Source organism: Protopterus annectens, chromosome 3.part0 (assembly GCF_019279795.1).
Source record: "Protopterus annectens isolate FY-2018-M chromosome 3.part0, PAN1.0, whole genome shotgun sequence".
NCBI classification, from domain to species: Eukaryota; Metazoa; Chordata; order Ceratodontiformes; family Protopteridae; genus Protopterus; species Protopterus annectens.
Genome location: NC_056731.1, coordinates 873,120,839 through 873,145,826, shown reverse-complemented (window position 1 = coordinate 873,145,826; position 24,988 = coordinate 873,120,839).

Here is a 24,988-nt window from a genome sequence, read left to right as displayed (position 1 = left end):
AAGTTCTTCATCAATTGCTTTGAAATTTTCACACAATGTTGCATTTGAATACGCGTGTGTTTTTTATACCTACTATTATATAGATGTCACACGTTGCATTCGAATACGTGCGTGTTTTTATATACCTACTATGGACTCTATATATTTGTTTACAAATATGCAATTTTATATGTTTTTGTTATAACTTATTACTTCTTTTTCAGTGCAATCGGTCTGCTTTAGTTCATCCAAATAATGCCTCGCAGAAGATCAAACTTAGGTCGTCGTACTTGAGGAGCGGAAGCAGTGCGACGAGTAATTGCAAATCAAACTGAGGAAGAACAGGCATCAGCGAATGAGCGAAACAGACAAAGAATGGCTCAAATACGTGCCGAGGAAGCAGCAGAATGACGTGCAGCCAGACTTGTGGATGCATGGTTACGAGCACGGTGATTGCGTTCTGCAGCTTCAGATCTGCTTCATTCTCCTCAATCGACACCAGCGGGCAAAATAAATGCTTGCCTGAAATACTCTACTTTGTGGCGACATGTAAAGATGTTAAAATTAACTACAAATATGCATGTCCAGCTGCAAAACGATCGATCAGCTGAGATATTCTCACATCAATTGCTGGAAATTGGGAACGGAAAGGTGCCGGTTGATCTGACCTCAGGACGAATTTCATTGCCTCATATCTTCTGCAATTTAGTGACGTCAAAAGAAGAATTGGTTGAAAAAGTGTTTCCCAATATTCACACCAATTATAAGAATCACGATTGGCTGACTGAACAAGCTATTCTTGCGGCCAAGAACAAAGACGTCTACGAACGTAACAATATTATTCAGTCTAACATTCAAAGCGAGGCAGTCGCATACAAGTCCGTCGACACTTTTGTGGAAGCAGATGAAGCGGTTAATTATCCAACAGAATTTTTGAATTCAGTCGATCTGCCAGGGATGCCACCGCACATACTGCAATTGAAAATCGGCGTGCCAATTATCATGTTGCGAAATATCAACCTGCCAAAGCTTTGCAATGGCACGCGGCTTGCAGTAAAAAAATTAATGAGCAATGTCATAGAAGCAACAATCTTGACAGGACCTTTCAAAGGTGAAGATGTCCTCATTCCTCGCATTCCTATGATTCCAGCGGATATGCCATTTCAATTTAAGAGATTGCAATTCCCAATTCGATTGGCGTTTGCAATCATCATCAACAAAGCTCAGGGCCAATCTTTAGAATTGTGCGGTTTAGATCTACACACGGATTGCTTCTCACATGGACAATTATGTGTTGCATGTTCTAGAGTCGGCAAACCAGACAATCTCTATATCTGCACAGACAATGGAACAACAAAAAATATTGTAAACCCACAAGCATTGTGAAATTAAACATATTAGAAACGTGCGCTTTCTCTTTTCTTTCTTTTCCATTTAACCAGAGTGAGCCACAGCAACACGTGGCCGGGTACACTTAATATATATATATATATATATATATATATATATATATATATATATATATATATATATATATATATATATATATATAGGTTTACTATCAAAATCCAGAAATGCACTCCTCTGAGTACCATAACGTCGAATGTATTATTTCAAACTTTTGTTAAATCAAAAGTAAAATTAGCAAATGTGTAATACCGATATCCAGATGGCAAATGCAGTTCAAAGGTAATTTTTTTAGAAAATGTTGCATACCGAAAATCACCTTAAACATGCTTCAAAATGTTCGCATAAAAAACGTGTTTATTTTCAATGTTTTATTTTGATGGCATGATTAAACAAAGAAGTGCATTTCCAGGTTTTGATAGTAGAAGATATAAATACACACACACACACACACACACACACACACACACACACACACACACACACACATGCACATGCACATACATACACACACATACCGAATTTGAATATCATGACCTCAGTATAGTATTCAAACATCATAAATCATTCAGGTATACTTCTGGTATACAGACCCCAAAACTGTGCCTGCTAAGATAGATGAACTTTAAAAAAAGTCATACTAATCTTTAAATGCATTAACCAACCTCTTAAATGTCAGGCCATTCTTAATATTTGAATCAATCACAGTAAACTTCAGGTGCCTGAATATACCTCAGAATTAGCGTGGTATTAATAACTTTCTATAGACGAGGAATAGTGATTTGGCCTGAATCTAAGAAAAGAAACTGGTCTGGTCCCATTAATTGCTGGTACACCAGCAATGGGCTAGGCACCTTTTAAAGAGTGTCTCAGTATCCTCAAAAATTAGATTAGTTATTCTTATTCAAAAGAGGTTTACATGACCATTGTGACATCTCAAGCACAACATGAATGACTGGTGAGTTAATGCATACCTAGGACACTCTCATGTCCTTCAGCTTCATCAAGCTTGTATCATTCAAATGAAAGCCATAATGTTCTGCTTACAATAGGACTCAAGATTATACTTAGATTACCCCTCCATTCATCAGTACTGAATTGCTGGGAAGCATTGCGTTGTCTCAAACTGAGGTAGATAGTAAAATAGAAGTAATCATGGCCTTCAAATGAATGATACAAGCTTGATGAAGTTGAAGGACGTGAGAGTGTTCCAGGTATGCCTTAACTCACCAATCATCCATGTTATGCGTATGATATCACAATGGTCATGTAAACCTCTTTTGAATAATAATACCTAATATTATTTTTGAGGATGCTGAAGCACTCTTTAAAAGGTGCCTAGCCCATTGCTGGTGTACCAGCAAGTAATGGGACCAGAACAGTTTATTTTCTTAGATTCAGGCCAAATCACTATTCCTCATCTATAGAAAGTTATTAATAGCATGCTAATTCTGAGGTATATTCAGGCACCTGAAGTTTCCACATATAACTTAACTGGCTTATGTTGCACAATGGAACTTGCCACACTAGATTACATATAATTACTGATAAGAAGCAAAAGAAGTGACATGAATAGACTACTGGCTTGGATCTATTGACATTTCTGCAAGCCCCACAAGCATATATAAATCATTGTATTCTTTATAATCATAGGTTCATAGGTTCATAGGTAGGTACTAGGCTATTGGCCCTAGAGCCTATATAAGCCTAGCCAAAAAGGTACCCTAGCTTTCGCCACCCAAGAAAATTATTTTCCTGTGCCCCTGTTGAGCAGAACCACAGAAGTGATCCCCAGGGTGAATTTCCTATCTCCCATCCAATCATCAAGATTTTTCTTGAAGAGTGCTAATGAGGAGCTTTGTTTGATATAGATAGGTAGTTTGTTCCAGAGTATGTGAAGTCTCTGGGACAGGAATCTATCCCTCCAGCATGTTCTGTTTATTGTGGTAACAAGGTTTAGGTCCCTAGAGCATGTAGCTTGGAGGGATTTGGATTTCTTTAAGTGGAGCATGTCCAACAGCTCTGGGTTTGATATAGCTTTGTATGTTAGGCAAGATCGCCTCTGAGTAAGCGATATGCGATGGAGTAAAGATGGAGTTTTTGAGACGGTCTGCGTAGGGCATCTGTTTGAGCCCGGTAATCCTCTTTGTGAGGTATTTCTGCGGCCTTTCTAGTTGTTGTAAATGTCTTGTGAGGTACATACCAAAAGGGGCATTGTACTCTATAATGGGTCTAATGAGCGACGAGTAGAGGGGAACAAAGACCTCTTTTTTCCTGGATGAGAAACCATGATACACTCCATTTATATTTCTCTCTCTCATAGAACAGAAACCTAACAAATCAGTACAGAGTGCACTGCAGACCTGATTATTTTTCAAAATAATCAAACCATAGATCTCTTAAGAGGCGGCATCTTGGACAGGTTCCTTTTGTTCATTTCACTGAGAACTCTACATTTCTTCACATAGTGAAATTCATTCATTGTAGAACTATATGTTTGCAGGAAGGCAGTTAAAACACTGATGAAAACTCACAAGAGATGACAAAAGTAAGCTCTGACTATTGGATGGGTATGAGAAATGTAAGTCTGTCTAGCCCCAATATTAACCAGAGGTGAAAACCATAGACAAATTAATTTAGTGTTAATATTTTTAAAAAGCAATGCTATCTTATCCCTGATCAAGCAAAAAGAAGAAGAAGAAAAAAAAAAAACAATGGACCCAAGGGCCTAGAAGTATATAGCCATCAGATTGCCCATTATTTGGATGTCATTTTAGAGGAGCAATCAGGTTGTAACTAATAAGTTCAATAAATAATTGTCTTACATTACACACTATCATTATTTACATCTGACTGACACTGAGATAGGGGTAGCAAAAATGGTTAAGGTGGAATATTATGAAGCATATAGGTTTTGAAATGCCTAACACTTTGATTACAGAAACATTGCTAGCGTTTTGTTATGAAAATGCCAAGTAAAATGTAAATGAAAAAAGTTAGGAGTAGAAATGCAAAAGTCATGAGGTAGCTCTCGTAAGTGGAAAGTCTGGTCTCTTACTGAGAGAAGAGGTGAAAAAGTAGTTTTCTTTGCAATTTCCTATGCTAATTTCTTATACAATTTAAGGAGGATTAGTCTATAAAGTTGAAATAATTTTAGAGCAGATGAATTACTGGCATCTATAATACCAAAAAATGTTACATTACCATGTAGACAGTCAAAGAATTTAGCTGATATACTAAAAGTAGTACCTTGTGGTGACAGACTGGGAAATCAAACAGAAGGTGGATGTTTTCTGGGTGGGTGAGAGGATCCACCTAATGAAGTAAAATCTAAAAGTAGTACCTTGTGGTGAGAGACTGGGAAATCAAACAGAAGGTGGATGTTTTCTGTGTGGGTTTGAGGATCCACCTGATGAAGTAAAATCTAAAAGTAGTACCTTGTGGTGAGAGACTGGGAAATCAAACAGAAGGTGAATGTTTTCTGGGTGGGTGAGAGGATCCACCTGATGAAGTAAAATCTAAAAGTAGTACCTTGTGGTGAGAGACTGGGAAATCAAAGAGAAGGTGGATGTTTTCTGGGTGGGTGAGAGGATCCACCTGATGAAGTAAAACCTAAAAGTAGTACCTTGTGGTGAGAGACTGGGAAATCAAAGAGAAGGTGGATGTTTTCTGGGTGGGTGAGAGGATCCACCTGATGAAGTAAAATCTAAAAGTAGTACCTTGTGGTGAGAGACTGGGAAATCAAACAGAAGGTGGATGTTTTCTAGGTGGGTGGGAGGATCCACCTGATGAAGTAAAATGGATTTAAATAAGGCATATGCAAATGATCAACATTTCATGCTGAAGAAAATTGTATTTACAATCAAGGGGACATTCTGTCTGACGTGACTGTACCCCAAAGGAAAATAAAGCTTGCGCAGCTCATAAGGAATGTGAAATCAAAGAATTTAATTCAGTAACTATACATAGTAATAAGGTACAAAAAAGGTAGCCTGATGTAGTCTGTGAGTACCCTAAAGTTAAAATTATATACATTGAAAACAGAATGAGTTTTGAGATACATACTTTGTATCCAAAAAGCTTGAACATTGACAATAGTTTGACATGATTATATTAGATACTTGTATAAGAAATTGAGTTTAAAGTCATATTATTTGATTGAATTTATGTGTAGAAGAATTACTTTCAAATAAAAGTATTTTATACATTTTAATCTTTATTCTATTTGATTATATTTTTAAAATGGATGGAAAAGATAACTTCATTAATTGATGGCATCATGTGATATAATTAACTTGAGATTTGTTATTTATTATTTATGTAAATTTGCTTACCAGGGTTGAACACTGATCAGTGACCAATTACTGCCTCAGCCCCCTCAACTTTAAGTTGAGGAGTAAGCAAAGAAAAGCTCTTCTCCTAGGAGTTGCTTGAAGCTGCTATAGTCTACACCTCACACAGAACACCACAGTCCATTAGTTCTGACCACAAATGCAATACCACCATTTAGTAATGTACTGCATACATGGCTACAGTGCTACAGTATGTTAGCTCTGACCACAAATGAAATACTAGCATTCAGTGCAGGTAATGAACTGAAGACTGATTGGAGTCGTGCCCCTATGTACCCAGGATAGTTTCCCCCTTCACCCCATCCTAGCTATGCCTCTGATACTTACACTCCAGGAAATGGGGTGCAGATGCTGACAACAAACAAGTGTAAGACAAGAAAAGAGAAAACTGACTACTGTATTACAAGAAATTGAGTGAGTTTTTTTAATCTCAACAATAAAATATTAGTTGCTATCGTATACCCTTCACATCCTAGGTAAGAAAAAGGGAGCTAAGAGCTTTTTGGAATGTTTGAAGTTAATGTTTTCATAAGTAGAGAATGTCAACTTCACCTTACCTATACGTATCCTGGAAATAGAACATAGTGCTAAAGAACCAGCACATTTAGAAGGAATATCTATCTATCTATCTACCTATCTATCTATATATCTATATATCTATATATCTATATATCTATATATCTATAGATAAGCCTATTAGACTATTGCTGCTTTGAATCAGTGGCCCTTAGACTCTTGCTTCCAGGTATTTTCTTGTGTGTGAAAAGCCTCTGTCACATTAAGTCAGATGAAGAAATCAGTATTCCAGCCAACTGCAGGACCTTATCTCTTCCTTCGGCAGAATCAGAACTCTGTGCCAAAATCCTGACTGCTAGGCATCATTTCCTGCTTTATTTCATGCTCCAGCATATTATCTAGCCCCACCGGATGTATTAATTATACATATGCCCTATAGTAACCACATCATTTCACAACTTATGTCAATGCAAACAACTCAAAAGACTATATGATTTGCTGTAACTCTTTAGTAGATTTGAAAATGGTAAAGAATATATCAGATTCCATTAAATGGTACTATATATGGGAGGTGCTGGAAGCTTATGTGCAGTCAGACTACATAATATCTACCTGAGGCCTGTATATTAAGTCAACAGTGAGAATGGTCATCTATTAAACACTTTCACTCTATTCAGTCAAGAAAATTTCACATTGTGATGCTATCCCCTCTCACCATCTATCTTTTTGCTAGAAAGAACATTTATCCAATGAATTAGGTAACGTCAGTGATAGAACAAAATCGGCTGGATAACATTATTAGAACCCTCGCCTTTGCTGCTGATTGCCTGGTCACATAACTAACCATGAGTAATGATATAACGCCATGCACTGCCTCATACAGAGATCTGCAACCCTATCACAGATGTAGCCAAATGTAGTTAAAAAAATAAGTGCCCCCTTTGAATGAGCAAGCAACTGCAGCACAAGATAGTCAAATTCTTCTCCCTTTCAAGGGGTGCAAAATATGTCCTAAACATCTCTATTTATATCTGCATAGTTCTGATTCAAAAATGCTAGAACACTGAATTACAAACATTATAGGTAGCCCTGATGATACAATTAGGTACATTTCAACTCTTTTAGCTCTCTGTCACTGGGAGAGTAAATGTCATGAAAGTGGTGTTTTGTCTCATGGTATCTTACGTGACTTAGAAAATCCACACAATAAATATCTATTTATGATTAATAAAAATGCAGCAATATGCATACACATTGATTTCATCTGCCATGTGAAGAGAAGAAAAGTTACAAGAATTGTGTTCATACATATGGATAAGGATGGCTAAGAATTGTCTAACTTGTAGACAAACACAATCTTTAATGGCACACTCGTAAAGAAGGTTTACCAGTAATAGTTTCATAGGTAAGTACTAGGCAATTAGTCTGCAGACAATTACAAGCTTAGCAAAAACCCCATATTCAAAATTTCCCTCTTGCTTCAAGGAGGGCATGACAAGTTAGACCGGGAAAGAATTTGAGGCTGGTCATCTAATTACATAGGTTTACCTTGAAGGTGGTAAGATTGCTGCTCTTTTTGATATGTAGTGGAAGTTTATGCCAGAGTTGACAGATACTTTGGGATATGAATCTATCACACTTGTATTTTATTTATCAAAAATGAAGGTCTAATTCCTTTAAGCAAGGATTTGATGTACCATTAGTTCTGTGAATGAATAAGAGGTTAAAGAGGGATGGATCTTCTCTTGCTGGAAAGGATAGATAAAGATCTCCATGTAGGAGTCCATAGAACAGGTTGCTGCCACTCTATCCTGATGACTAAGATTTTTAAGGTCACTGATATTTTTTATTATAAATCTCTGAGGTCTCTCAAGTTGACTGACATGTTTAGACAAATGCATACCAAAAGGTGCATTATATTCAAAAATAGGTTTGATGAGATACAAGTAAAGGAGAGTTAAGACTTATTTGGATCTAGTGGAGATGTCTTTGGATATTAAATGACCTAGAGAAAAGAAAAATAATGTGGCTCATTGGTCTAGTGGTTTGATTCTTGTGTTGGGTATAATAGATCCCAGGATCAAATCCTAGACAAGCCCAGAACTTTAAATGAAAGGTACAGTAGAGGATGAAGGTCTTACTCTGTGAATGAGCTGCTTACTGAATATAAGAAGGCTTTCTCAGCTTTTGGAGACATGCCAGTTAAACAATGAAGAATTATCAGCAAGTGTGCCTAGATCCCTTACAACAGTGCCTGATTAGAGAGTTGTGTCACCTATATGGCATTTGAGAAAGTTTTGTTTACTAAAATGAAATATGCTATTTTTTCACATTTAATTGAAGACCATTGTTTGTACACTAATTGCTAATATGGTCTAACTCATGTCAGAGCAATTGTGAGTCAGAAGGAGACTGAATAACAACTCCCAATTTACACTCATCTGCAAACTTAGATAACCATAGGCCAGGTATGCTTGCCTGAAGGTCTAAGAAATAGGTGGCCATATGGAGGAGACCTGACACTGAGCCTTCTGTTATACCACTGATAACTTTTTTGCTTTCAGAATTGACACTTTTGACTCTAACCTTGTGGGCTCCATCAGACAATTAGTTAGCTATCCACCACACAGCATAAATATTTATATTCAGGTTTATAAGCTAGCTAATAAAGTCTGCATGGGGAATAGTGTCAAAAGCCATGGCCAGGTCCAGATATGCTGTATGTACCACATAACTTCTAACCTCTGCTTTGGTTCATTTTTAAAATAGATTTATGACATTAAAGTGGCAGGACTTTCCTTTGACAAAGCTGAACTGATGAGATTTCAGAGTTAATAGATTTTCAATATCCAGATTAATGAGATCTGAGATAAAATGCTCCACAGCTTTATATGAGAGGCTAGTGAGACTAATGGAGTCTATAGTTGCCAGGATCCATGGTTAGGCCATCATTGTGTAATGGCACTACAATGGCTGTTTTCCAGGATTTAGGAATGTACCTGGTGTAGAGGCTTTAATTAAAGAAGTGTAGTAGGGTTTAGCATATTTATCGCTGATAATTAAGCAACCTGGTATATCATCAGCACCCATGGATGAACTGTTCGTGGCATTTGAGGTGGCTGAGAAATGAAAGGGGGTGGTTGTGATTGTAGAATCTGTGGGATAGTTATAAAACTGGGTGGATAAAAATTTGCAATAAATTTGTCAGCTAAGAAATTATCTACTTCTTTTGGATTAGAGTATGCAGCATTATTGTGGACTAGTTCTGAATATTGTTGCATCAGTTCTATAACTTCCTGACATAGGTAAGAAACATTTGTAGTTATTTTTGTTTTTAGAGCCTATATTAAGTTCATATTCAACTATGAGCTCTCTAATGCTTCCCTTAAGCTTTTAAATAATTTGCTTAGGTGTGGTCTTATGATAAGACAAATAAGACCTTTAATAAGCATTAAGAAACTTTTTTGTCTTATTATATAATTTATTAATATGGGTATTCCACTATAAGAGTTTCCTTTTAGATTTCTTTTTTCTGTTTGGTACAGGTAGGAGCTGCCTTATCAGTGTAGCTTTTTAGGTAAGAGTAGAAATCAGAGGCATAGGGTACAGCTTTAGCAAAGGGATCCACTGGAAAAAGGTTACAGTAGAATTTATTTAAGTTATCAAATAACTGAAGAAAGTTTGTTTTAGAGAAGTCCTTAAACAGAGAGATATTTACAGGTAGAAATGCAACCAATTTTAAAGGAAAAGGTCATTATTTTTTTATTTAATTTAACAAGGTAGGATGATACATATTGAAATGAGCAAGAAGTGGCCATGTTCGTGAGCACTAGATCAGGGATAATGGGGCCCCTAGTAAGCTGGTCAACTATTTGTAAAAGAGAGTTAGCATTTATAATGTCAAGGAAGAGTTTGGTATGCTGAACACTGAAAATGTACGTCAGCCAGTTTATTGATCGATAGTTGAGGTCCCCCATAAAAAGGTACTTGGTTGAATGAAGATTTCAGCTGATATATTAAAACAGTGAGTGTGGTTAGAATAAATATATAAATACAGACAAAGAGGGTGTCCTATAGCTAGTTATGAAGTGGTAATTAGTCTTTTATACATTATCATTTTAATTATTTTATTTTTTCCATTATTTATAATATTTATAATTATTATTTTTAATATCTTATTTTTACTTTTTATAAATTATTTTATATATAAATATTAATAATAGTAAACATATTATGGTTGCTGCTATTATTATTATTATTATTATTATTATATTTTATTAGTCATTTATAAATACATAAATATAGATCTAGAGGATATTCTAAAGCCAGTTATGAAGTGGTAATTAGTAGTAATTATTTTTTATTATTTATAATATTTATATTATAATTATTTTATAATGTTTACTTTTTATAAATTATTATTTTATCCAGTAATAATCATCACAAAAGGAGATACTGCCAGCCCAGCTATCTGGAATTTTATACATAATTATATGTAATTTGTGAATGTCAACATGATTCATATGTGTTACAAATGTATTAGAACTGTATGTCATATAAGATGGTTTATACAGACATGTGTGCTGAAAATATATTTTGTAATGTACTGAGTTAAAATGTAACCACAGCATGCTCTATTGAAATAAGGCAGAAATGTACCTGCACTATTGTAATTGTTTAGAGGTATATATTTTAACAATGGAAACTGAAACATAAGAGGTTAACCTCAAAAAATAGTTGAAATTAAATTACTTTATGAACACATAATAAAAGGATGTTATCTTACAGTTTCAGTGTAGTAACAGACGCAATGCCTACAATCAGAAGTTCTTTTTTGTTTTGTATTGCCTTGGAAGTGTTTATTGTTTTATGACTTCCAGGACCTGCCTTAGATCAAAGCCGCTGTTTATGTAATTTCACAGGTAGATGCTAAATGCTACCAGCTGCATCATCAGTTGTTTTTCACCTGGGATATAGACAGATGACAAGAAATGGTGTCATTCTGCAAGTTATCCCAGCATTAATATTTGAGTTATTAATTTAAGAACTGTTTGAGAGAGTATTCTGTATTTTTCTTTGACCTGACATCAGCTAGAAGACCCACTACAACATCTGCTTTGCTTGCTCTATAAGAAAGTTAACTAGGATATAGTAATTCTCTACGTATAGTTAGAAATATAGCAAAGCTTAATTTAGATGTTGTTCTTTATTTATTTGAGACTGTCCTGCAATGTTGTTTAAATATTTCATGTGATTTTGAACTCTGATGTTACTGTGATTATATACTATTTTCTTATTCTTTTATTATTTATTATAAATATATTTGCACTTTTCACTGTGGCTGATATTTGTGAAGCATATTTAAGTTCTGAGAGAACCTGCACATTTATTTGGTGACATTGTGTAGGCCACTGCTAATAGCCAGCCTTGGTCTTGATCAAACTACCATTTGTATTAACAATAACATTGCTCTGTAAGATTAGGTACCCTTTCTTAAGGGCCATAAAGTAGCTGATAAAGAGTTGACTGGGGCCAGTGATAACTACCTTATAGTATGGGTAGAAGGGGACTTAGTAAACCTGTTCCAGCCTTTCCCAGGTGTGTGTATAAATCAAACCTCAAAGTGTGTGTGTGTGTGTGTGTGTGTGTGTGTGTGTGTGTGTGTGTGTGTGTGAGCTATTTGGGCAGGGACACAAAGCACTGGTTGGACAGAGAGGGTGCTGGAGGTCTTGGCTTGTCCACTCAGCTGAGATCTCAACTCTGTAACCATGCCAGTGGGGAGTCTTATTGTGGATCTAGAGAAAGAGGGGGAAACCAGCTCCAGACTGACTGTGGTCTCTGTGTGCTCTTAAGGGAAATTGCACTTGATGCAGAGAGCTAAATCTGGAAATACTGTGTGTGCACTTGTCATCCTCCCAATGCACACCTCCCACTGGTGCTAGTGGTGAGGATTGAGGCTCCTTGATTACTGAGCCAGTGGTGAGGCATCACATGTACTGGTTGGCAGTGCTGGGATAACCACATATTAGGATTCAGTAGTGTGGATGTTGAATTCCTGTAGCCTGCAAACAGTGGTTACTAAAGAAGGTTTTTGTACTCTCAATCAGCCACACAGTGAACATTCAGAGTTTTATATCACAAAAGTTTTATTTATTTATTTATTTGTCTGCTTAGTCACGGACAGTAGGCAAGGATGTCAGCAGAGGAAAATGGGAAGCTGACAAAGAGCCATTTGGCTGAGATGTGCCAAGACAATGGACTGATGCATGCTAACCTGACTAAATAAGAGATGGTTGCAGCCTTAGTCACAGCTGAATCACAGACCAGCAACCAGGAAGACAACCAGACTGGCCACAAACATGTACAACTCTCAGAAAATGGACAGTTCTGCCATTCCACGGAGGGCTTAAAAATCCATCTGGAGTTAAAGAAACTTGAACCTGAGGCCAAACATTTTGGAAATTGAACCAGAAAAGAGAATGAGATGTCTGGAGGCCAAAGAAATGAGTAACTGAGACATCAGTAAGCTGAGGAAAATGAGAGGGAGAAACAGCACGAAAAGGAGATGCTGACATTTTGCAAGGGTCATGGAGGTAATGGGGAAGGGAATAACAGAACCCCAGAAGCAACAAAGGTCAGTGAATTTCTTCCACAATTTACAAAGGGTGATAATTTTGATAGCTTTGTTTATATCTTTGAAAGGGCATGTAAAAAGTATAATGTTGACCAAGGGCTGTGGGTACTGTTCCTGACCCCCTTAATCCACGGTAAAGCTGTAACTGCTATTTCTGAATTGTCTGATATTGATTGCTTAAATTATGCAGCTAAAATGTTTTGTAAGCATAGATGGAAGGCAGATAAAAGTGTGTGTGAATATATTGCTGAGTTAAGTACTTATTTTCATAGATGGGTGCGGGTGCCAGGTCACCACATTTGAAGGGCTGGAAGACCTTTTGATAAGGGAACAAGACCTTAGAACTTTGCCTGAGAACATGAGAATCTGGTTAGCAGATAGGCAATGCGGTACCGCAAATGAGTTGGTGGAAAAGGGAAACATATACCTAGCAAGCAGGACATCATTGCACAGGAAAGGGATACGCAGTCCTGTTCATTGGTCTAAGGGAACCCGTGGTGCATAGCCAACAGAGTCCGCCAGTAGCAGGGGACACCACTAGTTCAGGTACACATCCAGGACTAAGGGTTATATGTTTTAAATGCAACCAGTGGGGCCATGTAGCATATAGATGTCCATGGAAGCAAGGTGAGGAACAAAAAGTGGGAGACCCTGTAAGTGGGAATGACAGAATGCCAGCAGTAGGTTATCTGGAGACAACAAGGGTATCAAACTACCACAAGAGGTTATATCCTATCTTTGTAGATGGGAAACAGGCCACTACTAAGAGAGACACAGCCTCTGACTTATCCATTGTGAAGCCTGCAATGGCTAAATAGGATCACTATTTGCTTGGGAAGTCTACTACAGTCAGAGCTTTAGGAAGGCCCCATTGCAAATACCTTTGGCTGGGGTTCACCTTGACTGGGAGGGTGGAAAAGGAAGCAAGCAAGTAGGTGTGTCTGAGGATATCTGCGCAGATGTCCTGATAGGGAATGATTCTGATAATACAGTATGTTGTGTGCATCCAGTTACAAGCAGTCAGGCTTGTAGACAAGCATGTGGGTTTGGTAGCCTGGATGGGGACCCAGACAGACTGCAGACTTAAAGCCAGTACTGGTGTGGTGGTTACTTCAGGGAAAGAGCTACTCTGTATCATTGAGACAGAAGGTGACCCACAGCTGCTTCTGGGTATTGATGCTCCCTTGGACAGAGTGACTACAAGGGCAGAAGTGAGTAGTAGTACCCAGGCTGACAGTGAGGCACCGCTGTCAGATAATACCAAACTTTCCTTGGAAGGAGAGCTGGGAAGGGTTACAAAGAGAGAAATGAGACAGGCTCAGCTCTCAGACCCTACACTACAAGGCCTGTTAGAGATAGCCAGTGAGGCACCTGATTGTCAAGGAAAAGGGGAATCTGTATACTAGGATAAAAGTGTTACTGTATAGAGAGTGGACCCCTGAGGGAGGGCTAGAGTGTGAGAGAATACAACAGCTGGTAGTGTCCAGATCCTACCATCTGGCACTTCTAGCCATAGCCCATGACATTCCCTTTGCAAGTCATTTGGGCATACAGCATACAAAGAAATGTATTATGCAGAACTTTTATTGGCCTGGGATTTCTTGTGATGTAACAGGTACTGCAGGACCTGTGAGCAATGCCAAAAAGAAGGCAAGGCAAGAGATAAAGACAAGGCTCCTTTGATGCCTTTACCTGTGATTGAGGAGCCATTCCATAGGGTAGCTATGAATATTGTGGGGCCTCTAAGTATTCCAAATTGCACAGGGAAAAGTGTATCCTAGTGGTAGTAGATTATGCTACCAGATACCCTGAGGTGGTGACTCTGTCCTCCATCGAGGCAGAAAAGATGGCAAATGCTTTGTTAGAGATTATCAGCAAGGTAGGTTTCTCAAAAGAAATAATGACTGACAGAGGTGCCAGTTTCATGTCAGACCTTCTACTTGTCTGTGGAAGCACTGTGGAGTGAAGCACCTAAAGACCACCGCCTACCATCCCCATACTGATGGTCTTGTTGAGAGGTTAAACTCTACACTCAAGACAATGCTATGGGCATTTGCACACCAGTTTAAGAGGGAGTGGGACAAATATTTGCCCCATCTATATTTTTCTTACAGGGAGGTGCCTCAGGAATCCACAAGTTTTTCACACTTTAAGTTGCTGTATGGGCATAGGGTGAGGGGACCTCTAGATTTGATTTGTGATGAGTGGGAGGGTGAGTGAGAAACCCACAAGAAGTCTGTTGTGGCATATATCCTAAACCTCAGGACAAGGCTCATGGAACTTGTGGGCTTGGCCCAGGAAAACCTGGCAGAAGCCCAGCAGCAGAAGCATGTCTGGTATGACAGGAATGCTAGAGCTAGAGAGTATGCTGCAGGCATCAGGTAATGGTTCTCATTCTTGTCAGACACTGTGACACCCATGCCCTGGTCTAACAATCAAGGAGCCTCAATCCTCAAAACTAAAAGCAAAATCAAACCAAGAATGAAAATCACTTGGCACCACAGGACCCGGAAGCACGTAAACAAAGGCTTTCAAAATAAGCAGATGAAGAAATCAAACAGCTGCTAGGTCTCCAAAAAGATCCTTTAATGTAACCAGGCAAAGTAAAAATCCACAATATCATCCAAGTGCTTTCACTCGACCACATGCGAGCTTTCTCAAGGCAAACAACATTGCTGGAAGTTCATTCACATTAAATACTTCCAGAATCATCACATGACTTCCTGTGAACCTTTCCCAACAGGAAAATCACCATATAAGGAAATTCTAAAATACATTCTTATTATCATTAAAAATAATTCATTTTCTAAAAATAATTCATTTTCTAAAAATGTCTTGGCGACTGAATAGCATAATGAACTTGAAATTGAATACAAACTATTAAAATATGTCATAAAACAATTCTGTAAAATATTTTTATAGTTTTATAATATAAATAAGTGCAGTAACCCCTTTTAACCATCGGGGGTGAAATCAAAACTCCAATTTAAAACCTAGAGTTACTAACTGGCATTGTAAAACATTTCTTATCTGAGTTGCCAATGTATAACATTCCATATATCATATTATAAAATCTTATGGATTCAAAAGTGAATAAAACAATAGATGTCATGTTCTGCTAAACTGTGTTATAGATGAGCTTGTCTCAATTTCAAAACACTAGTGATGTTGAGGGTGTCATTCAGATCTGGGTATCTAGTAGCGTCTAACCGGAGCTGCCAAAATAGCTCACGGTATTCTAATTTTGACTCCCAACTACCCCCTCTTATATCCGGTTGTACCTGTTCTGTACCTGAATTATTTTAGAAAATGAATTATTTTTAATGATAATAAGAATGTATTTTAGAATTTCCTTATATGGTGATTTTCCTGTTGGGAAAGATTCTGGAAGTATTTAATGTGAATGAACTTCCAGCAATGTTGTTTGCCTTGAGAAAGCTCGCATGTGGTCGAGTGAAAGCGCTTGGATGATATTGTGGATTTTTACTTTGCCTGGTTACATTAAAGGATCTTTTTGGAGACCTAGCAGCTGTTTGATTTCTTCATCTGCTTATTTTGAAAGCCTTTGTTTACGTGCTTCCGGGTCCTGTGGTGCCAAGTGATCCTCAATCCTCACTACTAACACTAGTGATGGGCATTTCATATAGGAGGAAATGATAAAAAATTCATACAGTAAAGTGCAATTCCCCTTAAGAGCACACAGAGATCACAGTCAGTCCGGGGCTGGTCACTCCCTTGCTCTCCGGGTCCCCAATAAGATTCCCCACTGGCACAGCTATAGGGTCCAGATCTCAGCCTAGTGGGAAAGCTAAAACCTCCAGCACCCTCTCTGTCCAACCAGTGCTTCATGTCCCTGCCCAAGTAGCTGAAACACACACACACACACACACACACACACACACACACACACACACACTTTGAGAAGAGTTTATACAACCACACAGACACTCCTGGGGAAGGCTGGCTCAGGTTCTCCAGCTGTGCCCCTTTTTCCCAGACTATACGGTAGTACCAGCTGCCACCACCTACTAATATTTATCAGCTACTCAAAGGCCCTTAAAAAGGGTGTCCAATTATTACTGTGCAATATTATTATCCAATTGGTAGTATAGCCCAGGGCTAAAGCTATTAAAGTGGCTTTGTACAATTTTACCAAAGGCATGAAAGTACTCTAAAGAGCTTAAATTATTTCTACAAAAACAGCCACAGTTGAAAGGGTTTAAAATATTTAATAACAAATAGTCAAAACACAAGGCAATACTTTTTAATACACAGTGCTAGTCAAGAGTTCAGAGATCACAGATAAATACTTAAAATAATTCCGTAGTACAGTTCTGACATCACAGAAAAACACTTGGTCTAATCTTTCTAGTTTCTTGCTATTTCTAAGAGAAAACACAAGTTTAAGATAAACTTATATATAGAGCAAGACAATGCTGATGAGTTGGCTAGTCAAGACAAAAAAATGCTTAATGCTCTCTGATTCTCTCTGTTTTTAAAATCACATTCCTGGTTCACATTTCATCATTCTTCACACTTCCCTGGCTTCCCAGGCCAACAGAAACTACGTTTACATTCTTCACCTCTGGGCAGAAACCAGAGCAATAAAGGAGATTTATGCATGCAAATTCTGGCCATTAATTCTGGTCTTAAAACAATAGGCAGGATGCCCCACTCTAGACTCACTGGCTCTGAGTCCTAACATCAAAGGGTCACAACATGCTTTACTTGGTCAGTAGAGTGTACTGTTGTTACATTTTTTTCCAGTTCCACATGTAACACTATTTTTACCATTTGAGACAACAAGCCTGTGGTTTACATTAATATTACAGATGACAGAATTATCTACAAAATTATATCTGTCTAGGCTGGCAGACTTCACTTATCTTCACCCAATCTTCACAGACACAACAAGCTGCAGGCAGCTTGGGAGGGACCCTTGAAAAGTGGTAAGGAAGATCAGTGATGTTAACTACATGGTAGAACTGCTAGGTAGGAGGCAGGGGCACAAACAGTACCATGTTAATAGGATGAAACCTTACCATGATAGAGATGCCCTGGTGCTAAGTATTTGCAGTGATAGGCAGGAGGAGTCTGAGGGGGATCTATGGCTGCAGGGAGCCAGCCAGCCAAATCCCAAATTACTATGGTGGACCCTAGGATTGCAGGCATATGATAGGATAATGCAGCACTGTACTGGGGTCAGCAATGCCAATGCAGATTGGCTCTCAAGACAAGGAATGGGGTAATGTATTCCCAGATACATTCAACCCTCTCAAGCAACATTTCTCAAAGGTCACTTCAAAAAACTAGCTTGAGTCTTCGAGGGGGGAAGAAATGTCATGAAAGGAGATACTGCCAGCTCAGCTATCTGGAATTTTGTAAATAATTATATGTCATTTGTGAATATCAACATGATTCATATCCTTGTGTTACAAATCTATTAGAACTGAATATCATATAAGATGCTTAGTACAGACGTGCTGAAGAGAAATTTTGTAAAGTACTAAGCTAAAAATGTCAACACAGCATGCCCTTTTGGAATAGAACAGAAATGTCCCTGCACTGTTTAGTTGTATATATTTTAACAATGGGAACTGAAACACAAGAGGTTAACTTCAGAAAAATAGCTGAAATTAAAATACTTTGTGGGCATGTAATAAAAGGATGTTATCTTTCAGTCTCAGTGCAGTAACAGACACAATGTCTAGATCTAGACATTTTTTGCATTTTCTTGGAAGTGTGTATTGTTTTATGACTTCCAGGATCTTCCTTAGATCTAAGAAAAGCCATTGCTTATGCATTTTCACAGGTAGATGCTAAATGCTGCCAGCTGCATCAATGGTTGTTTTTCACCTGGGATAGAGACAGATGACAAGTCATGATGTCATTCTGCAAACTATCCCAGCAGTAATATTTGAGATATTAATTTAAAAAATCTCTGAGAGAGACTGAGTATTCTGTATTATTCTTTGACGTGGCAACGTTAGCTGGAAGACCCATTCACCACATCTGCCTTGCTTGCTCTGTAAGTTAACTAGGATATAACAATTCTCTAGATATAGTTAGGAATGTAGCAAAGTTTAATTTAGATGTTTTTCTTTATTTATTTGAGACTGTCTTGCAATGCTTTTTTTAAATATTTCCCATGATTTTAAACTCTGATGTTACTGTGATTATATACTATTTTCCTGTTCTTTTATTATTTATTATAAATAAATTTAAACCTTTCATTGTGGCTGATATTTGTCAGACATATTTAAGTTCTGAGAGTACCTTCACATTTATTTAGTAACTCTGTGTAGGCCACTCCTAATAGCCTTGCTCTTGATCAAACTACCATTTGTATTAACAGTAACATTGCTCAGCAAGATTAGACACCATTTGTTAAGGGCCTTAAAGTAGCTGATAAAGAGTTGACTGGGGCAGTGATAACTACCTTATAGTCTGGGTAGAAGGGGGCATAGCTAGTAAAAGTGGGCCAGCCTTTCCCAGGTGTGTGTATGAATCAAACTTCAAAGTATGCATGTGTGTGTGTGTGTGTGTGTGTGTGTGTGTGTGTGTGTGTGTGTGTGTGTGTGTGTGTGTGTGTGTGTGTGTGTGTGTGTCAGCTACTTGGACAGAGACACAAAGTACTGGCTGGACAGAGAGGGTGCTGGAGGTCTTGGCTTGGACACTCAGCTGAGATCTTAACTCTGTAGCTGTGCCAGTGGGGAGTCTCATTGTGGATCTGGAGAAAGAGGGAAAAACCATTTCCAGACTGACTGTGGTCTCTGTGTGTTCTTAAGGGAAATTACACTTGATGCAGAGAGCTGAATCTGGAAATACTGCATGTGCACTTCTCATCCTCCCAATGCATGTCTCCCAACAGTGCTAGTGGTGAGGATTGAGGCTCCTTGATTATTGGGCCAGTGGTGAGGAGTCACATGTATTGGTTGTCAGTGGTGGGATAACCACATATTAGGAGTCAGTGGTGTGGATATTGAATTCCTGTAGCCTATAAACAGTGGTCATTAAAGAAGGTCCTTGTACTCTCAACCAGCCACACAGCGAACATTCAGAGTTTCATATCACAATACTTTTATTATTTTTGTTTTTTTTGTTGTTTGCTTCGTTAGTCAGGGACAGCAGGCAAGGATGTCAGCAGAGGAATATGGGAAGCTAACAAGGAGCCAGTTGGCTGAGATGTGCCAAGACAAGGGACTGGTGCATGCCAACATGACTAAATCAGAGATGGTTGCAGCCTTAGTCACAGCTGAATCACAGACCAGCAACCAAGAAGCCAAACAGATTGGCCTTGAAGATGTACAACTCTCAGAAAATGGACAGGTCAACCATTCCACAGAGGACTTAAAAATCCATCTGGAGTTAAAGAGACTTGAACCTCAGGCCAAACATTTGGAAATAGAATCAGCAGAGAGACTGAGATGTCTGGAGGCCAAAGGAAATGAGAAACGGAGACATTTGGAAGCTGAGGAAAATGAGAGAGAGAGAGAGAACATGAAAAAGAAATGCTGCCTGTTCACCAAGGTCATGAAGGTAATGGGGAAAGGAATAATTGAACCCCAGAAGCAATAAAGGTCAGTAACTGTCTTCCAAAATTTACACAGGGTGATAATTTTGACAGTTTTATTTATATGTTTAAAAGGGCATGTAAATATTATAATGTTGACCAAGGGCTCTGGGGACTGTTCCTGACCCCCTTAATCCATGGTAAAGCTGTAACTGCTATTTCTGAATTGTCTGATACTGTTGCTTAAATTATGCAGTTAAAAAGTTTTGTAAGCATAGACACAAGGCAGCTGAAAGTGTTTGTGAATATATTGCTGAGTTAAGCACTTATTTTCATAGATGGGTGAGTGGATGCCAGGTCACCATTTTTGAAGGGCTGGTAGACCTTTTGGTGAGGAAACAAGACCTTAGCACTTTGCCTGAGGACGTGAGAATCTGATTAGCAGATAGGCAATGCAATACCACAGATGAGTTGGGGAAAAGGGAAACCTATACCTAGCATGCAGGACATCACTGCACAGGAAAGAGATACTCAGTCTTGCTCATTGGTCTAAGGGAACCCATGGTGGGTAGCCTAAACCACCCCAGTGGCAGGGGACACTACTAGTTCAGGTACACAGCCAGGACTAAGGGTTAAATGTTTTAAATGCAACCAGTGGGACCATGTAGCATATAGATGTCCACGGAGGCAACGTGAAGAACAAAGGGTGGGAGACCAAGTAAGTGGGAATGACAGAACACCAGCAGTAGGTTGTCTGGAGACAACAAGGGTATCAAACTACCACAAGAGGTTATATCCTATCTGATTAGATGGGAAACAGGCCACTAAGAGAGACATAGCCTCTGACCTATCCATTGTGAAGCCTGCAGTGGTTGAAGAGGAGCACTATTTGGTTAGGCAGTCTACTCCAGTCAGAGCTTTAGGAGGGCCCCATTCCAAATACCTTTAGCTGGGGTTCACCTTGACTGGGAGGGTAGAAAATGAAGCAAGCAAGTAGGTGTGTTTGAGGATATCCTTGCAGATGTCTTGATAGGGAATGCTTTTGAAAATACAGTACCTTGTGTGCATGCAGTTACATGCAGTCAGGCTTGGAGACAAGCATGTTCGTTTAAGAACTCTCTGAGAGAGAGAGAGTGAGTATTCTGTATTATTCTTTGACCTGACAACATTAGCTGGAAAACCCACTCACCACATCTGCCTTGCTTGCTCTGTAAGTAAGTTAACTAGGATATAGTAATTCTCTAGATATAGTTAGGAATATAGCAAAGTTTAATTTAGATGTTTTTCTTATTTATTTGAGACTGTCCTGCAATGTTGTTTTAAATATTTCCCATAATTTTAAACTCTGATGTTACTGTGATTATATACTATTTTCTTGTTCTTTCATTATTTATTATTAAATATATTTAAACATTTTGTTGTGGCTGATATTTGTGAGGCATATTTAAGTTCTGAGCGTACTTGCATATTTACTTGGTGACACTGTGTAGGCCACTCCTAATAGCCTTGCTCTTGATCAAACTACCATTTGTATTAACAGTAACATTACACAGTAAGATTGGACACCCTTTGTTACGGCCCTTAAAGAAGCTGATAAAAAGTTGGCTGGCGGCAGTGATAACTACCTTATAGTCTGGGCAGAAGGGGGCATAGATAGTAAATCTATGCTAGCCTTTCTCAGGAGTGTGTGTGTGTATAAATCCAACTTCAAAGTGTGTGCGTGTCAAAGTGTGTGTGTGTGTGTGTGTGTGTGTGTGTGTGTGTGTGTGTGTGTGTGTGTGTGTGAGCTACTGGAGCAGGGACACAAAGCACTGGTTGGACAGAAAGGGTGCTGGAGGTCTTGCTTGGCCACTCAGCTGAGATCTCAACTCTATAGCTGTGCCAGTGAGGAGACTTATTGGGGATCTGGAGAAAGAGGGAGAAACAACCTTCGGACTGACTGTGGTCTCTGTGTACTCTTAAGGGAAATTGCATTTTATGCAGAGAGCTACATCTGAAAATACTCTGTACTTGTCATCCTTCCAATGTACATCTCCCACTGGTGCTAGTGATGAAGATTGAGGCTCCTTGATTACTGGTTAAGTGCTGGGGCATCACAATAATTATTATTATATTTTATTAGTCATTTATAAAAATATAGATATATAAATATAGACCTAAAGGATGTCTTACAGCTAGTTATGAAGTGGTGATGACATCTAGCTATCGTCTGATTGAATTGTGGAAAGCTCTGGATGTTTGCTTAATGTATATCACATTGTATGCTACTCTTCAGTGGTAGCACTTCACCATTCCCTGTATGTTTAAGGAGTGGTACACTTTGGACATAACTCATAAAACTCTATTTCAATTGTACAAAGTGTAGCAGGTGAAATATTTTTGGAGTAACAAAAGTACCACTGTAGAAACATCCTAAGCTTTCAGTAGAAGGAACTCAGGTTTACTGTATGGGTTGAGAAGCAAAAGGAGTAACGATGTCTGAGGATGTACAACATGTGGTTAACAGTGCTAGATTTCTACAGTCTGTGAAGACCTGAAAACTATGTTTAACCTGAATTAAACAGATGTCTGGAGATACCTCTAGTGGCTGCCAACTGTTATGAAGTCTCAACTTCTCCTAAATGTGTTAAAAGTATGAAAATATACCAAAGGCTAGGGGCTGAGGGCATTAAGCAATTTCCTGATAATAAAACTGATTGTAAAAGAGACACTGTACTTTTATTGGTAATCATATCATTAGTCGTGTGACACCACTGCCCTGCCCCAGTAATCCATGAGCCTCAATCCTCACCATTAACACTAGTGAGGGACATTCACATTGGGAGGATGACAAGTACACACACAGTAAAGTACAATTTCTGTTAAGAGCACACAGAGAACACAGTCAATCTGGGGCTGGTTTCTCCTTCTCTCTCCAGATACCCAATAAGACTCCCCACTGGCACAGATATAGGGTTAAGATCTTAGATGAGTGGTCAAGCCAAAACCTCCAGCACCCCATCTGTCCAACCAGTGCTTCATGTCCTTGCCCAAGTAGCTGACACACACACACTTTGAGATTTGATTTATATACAAACACACAGACACTCTTGGGGAAGGCTGGCACAGGTTTACTAGCTATGCTCTCTTCTGCCCAGACCATAAGGTAGAAATCACTGCCACCAACCAGCTCTTTATCAGCTACTATAAGGCCCTTCCCACAGGGTGACAAATTCTACTGTGTAATGTTACTATTATCTAAATGGTAAGTATGACCAAACTTTTAAGACTATTTAAGAGTGGCCTGTACAGTGTTACCAAATACATGCAAGTACTCTCAGAGCTTAAATATCCCTAAACAAACCAGTTACAATTAAAAGGCTTAAATATATTTAATAATAAATAATAAAAGCATGGGACAATACAATAGAGTTCAGAATAACAGGAAATATTTGAAAACAACATTGCAGGACAGTCTCACATAAATACAGAAAACATATAAATTAATCTTGCTATGTTCCTATCTCTCCCTAAGAGAGATACTATGATATACGTCTTACTTACAGAGTCAGGCAAATACAAGTGCTGAATGGATGTTTACAGGTCCAGAGACAAATACAAAATGCCCAGACTCACTCTCTGAGATAGTTCTTAAATTACTATCAAACATTTCTGCTGGGTTATCTCATTCTTTGTCACTTCTGCCTTTAGTTCCTAGGCTAACAGAAACTTTAAAATTAACACCTTTGTGTCAAAAATACTTATCCCTAAGAAGTTGCCTGGAACTGGAAGTCATAAACCAGTTAAATACTTTTACCCTTGAAAACTGTAATTATTTCTGTTTCCAGACAATAGAAAGAATTTCTAGCTGAAGACTATGTGGAAAACACAATCATAAAACTCTTTACTTGTCAAATTATTTTCCTAGAGTTTTGCAAGTTAACTCTGCATGTTCCAACTTCTACCATGAAAACATACATTTGCATAGGCATATACTCCATATACATTTCTGTGGTTCTCCAGCAGGGTGCACTGTTACAGTTTTGAAGTTCAGCACATAACATACAGTTTACTTACATTTGTAAGACAAGCCTATGTATCATATTAATATTTACAATGACATAGAATTATTTACAAAATTCTGGCTAGCTGGGCTGGCAGCTTCACAACTCGGGTTCTTCTTAAGCAGCACACTATTTGTCAAGAATTTTTAATCAAACCCAAGGCTGTATGAGCTCTAAGTTGGTTAGATATTAGTAGAAGAGCAAGGCCTGAGTGTATCAAGGTTGAGAGATGAAGGTAGAAGTTTCGAACAGGAGTTACAACAACTTGGGAAAAGGTTGGTAGACGGGTGCTATAACACACGTAGTCTCCAATATTTTGACACAGGTACAAGAATTTAAGGAAGTGGAAGCAACACCATATTTTTCAGAAGATACATTTAGAGACAAGAGGCAAAGAACTACTGTGATGGACAAAAATGGAAATACAATTAGAATGCCAGTGTTTTATGCCAGGAATGTAAAACCAGTATTAGACATTTATAAGAAGTTTTGGCCGGTTCTATCAAATTAAAGAGGTTGTGGGTTCCAACCCAAAATTTGTTTT